Source organism: Anoplopoma fimbria, chromosome 13, assembly GCF_027596085.1.
Source record: "Anoplopoma fimbria isolate UVic2021 breed Golden Eagle Sablefish chromosome 13, Afim_UVic_2022, whole genome shotgun sequence".
NCBI lineage: Eukaryota > Metazoa > Chordata > Actinopteri > Perciformes > Anoplopomatidae > Anoplopoma > Anoplopoma fimbria.
The window spans coordinates 28,893,352-28,895,851 of NC_072461.1; the positions used below are offsets into that span (position 1 = coordinate 28,893,352).

Genomic DNA, 2,500 nt, shown 5'->3' on the forward strand with positions numbered 1-2,500 from the left:
TCGCCCTTCTTCTACTTCCTCTCCTCCTTTCACCTCCTCTTGTTCCGGCTCTTTCTCCTCGTTGTCTCTCTGGTCTCTCTGAGAGGTGGACCCTCTCCTCCTCTCTCGTGTCCTTCTGCTGTGGTTCACCTCCTCGTCTTCGTCCTCCCTCTCTGTGGTCTGGTGTGATGCAGAGTCGTCATCTGTGTTTCCTGCCTTCAGTCTTTTGCAACATGTAATGCAGAACTAAGTGTGTGAACGTCGCTCCTCCTTCCTCCTCCTGTCACACTTTAACGCTTTTATCCAAATCAATCTCCTTGTCAGCTCGTCAGCTGAAAATACTTAAGACAAGTACAATACAACAGCTACAAATATTGTTTTCATCATGGGTACATTTGGGTTAAAAAAGCATTCAGTGAAGAACTAGAAGAAACTCACTGAGGAGATTTTATGCTCTGAAAGCCATAATTAATAATAAATGTAGTACAGTACAGAGTAGAATAATAACAGTACAGAGTACATTAATTACCTTTGAGATGTACTACAGTCAAAAGTATAATGAGTACTCTTGGACTACATGTGAAGTTTTTGCTCACAGCTACTGAATCCATGGCAATACTTCCTGTTTACATTCCCCAAAGCATTATAGGAAGTGTAGTTTCAACACATAGAGCATGAATATTCCCCAATAATAATAATAATAATAATAATAATAATAATTTTTATTTCATGTCATATTTTAGATTTTCTCTATAACATGTTATAAACCAGCTGCACGGTGGCGTAGTGGTTAGCACTGTCGCCTCACAGCAAGAGGTGACAGTGCTAACCACTACGCCACCGTGCAGCTGGTTTATAACATTTTAGTTTGCATGTTCTCCCCGTGTCAGCGTGGGTTCTCTCCGGGTTCTCCGGCTTCCTCCCACAGTCCAAAGACATGCAGCTTAGGTTCATGAAGACTCTAAACTGCCCGTAGGTGTGGATGTGAGTGTGAATGGTTGTCTGTCTCTATATGTCAACCCTGTGACAGACTGGAGACCTGTCCAGGTGAACCCTGTCCAGGTGAACCCTGTCCAGGTGAACCCCGTCCAGGTGAACCCTGCCTTCACCCATTGACAGCTGAGATCGGCACCAGCGACCCTTAACTGGATAAGCAGGTTACGGAAAATGGATGGATGGATGGATGTTATAAACACTACAAATTAACTAAAATATCATTATCAACACAATATTACGTGTTGTTTTGGTACAAACATCCAGCATCAGTCGATAACTGTCAGATAAAAGAAGACGTAAATATTTCTGTAAAGTATCAGTAAAACTGTGCTGAATTCAATCACTGATCGATCGATTGATTGATTTGGTCTGAAGATGATAACTTTAATCACATAAAAGCTCAGCTTCATTTATTAAAACCAGAGAAGAAGAGTTCACAGCTGTGTTTGATGAGGATTTTAATCATTTTGTTCACGTTTTCACTAAAACTCCAGAATCATTGAGCCTGATCTTCTTCTTCTCCTTCTTATGGTTCTCCTTCTTATGGTTCTTCTTCTTCTTCTTCTCCTTGTTCTTCTTCTCCTCTCCTGACTGACGGTAGGCTGCTGTAGGTTTTGGTCCAGTAGGAGACGTAATCTGATCTCAGGTCGTAGCTGAAGATTAAAACAGACAAAATAAACAGACAAGATGTGAGGTCTACCAGAGAACCAGCACCAATGCTTCATCGGTACAATACAGGAGAATAGAATAGAAAAAACTAGAATACAGTAGAATAGAGAGCAAGACTAGAGTGAAGTCTAGACAGACGGTAGAGTAGAACAGAGTCCCATTAAAACACAGTCGAGTTACAATAGACTACAGTAGAGTCCAGTGTCGTACCTGACGGAGGACTTGATGATCTTGTGGTCGATGGTCAGGTACGGTTGGTTGTGTTTGGTGAAGGCGGGCCAAGGAACTGGGACTCTACTGTCGCCTTTACTGGGATCACTGGACAGAGAGAGATTACACCAGTTTAATAAAGTTCAGACCAGTTTACATCACATCAGACCTGTGTTCACCAGTCCAGACCGGTCCATGTGAACCAGTCCAGACCAGACCAGTCCAGACCAGACCAGTCCATGTAAACCAGTCCGGTCCAGACCAGTCCATGTGAACCAGCTCAGACTATTTTAAAACAGTTCAGTCTAATTCAAACCACTTCAGACTTCCTCAAACCAGTTCAGACTACATTAAACCAGCTCCCTAACTGACCAGTGGTCCTGTAAAGATCAGTAGAGACCAATATTTCTTGTCTGGTCTGTGAGAAACCAGGGTCAGAGGCAGACCTGGTCCAGGTGTGCTGACATGTGTGTTTGCATTGCATGCTGGGAGCTTACCCGGTCCTGGCGAAGTTGGTCCAGTACGCAATCATGTACCCAGACAGGTCCCGGTGTCGGGGGAAGTAGGCCAGCGGGGTGGCGAAGGGTTTACCAAACAGGTACTGCAGGTCCTCGGCGTGCTCCGCCTCCACCCAGCGAGGGAGTCC

At 44.2% G+C, this 2,500-nt stretch overlaps 1 protein-coding gene and 1 pseudogene across 2 annotated transcripts in view; both read right to left on the reverse strand.

The window, feature by feature from the left end:
* dok2 (docking protein 2) overlaps window positions 1-526 on the reverse strand; it is an 18,632-nt gene extending 18,106 nt beyond the window's left edge. Inside the window, exons 1-2 of one of the 2 annotated variants that reach the window (XM_054610841.1) lie at window positions 509-526; window positions 1-320 (exon numbers count right to left, since the gene is read on the reverse strand). The exon at window positions 1-320 is cut by the window's left edge and continues 489 nt beyond it. The gene's annotated coding sequence lies outside the window, so the exon portion shown is untranslated. The remainder of the gene's footprint in view (window positions 321-508) is intronic. The other variant, XM_054610840.1, reaches the window with a different exon arrangement.
* Window positions 527-1,382: 856 nt separating this feature from the next.
* The window catches only part of LOC129101170 (bile salt-activated lipase-like), an 8,852-nt pseudogene continuing 7,734 nt past the window's right edge, over window positions 1,383-2,500 (reverse strand).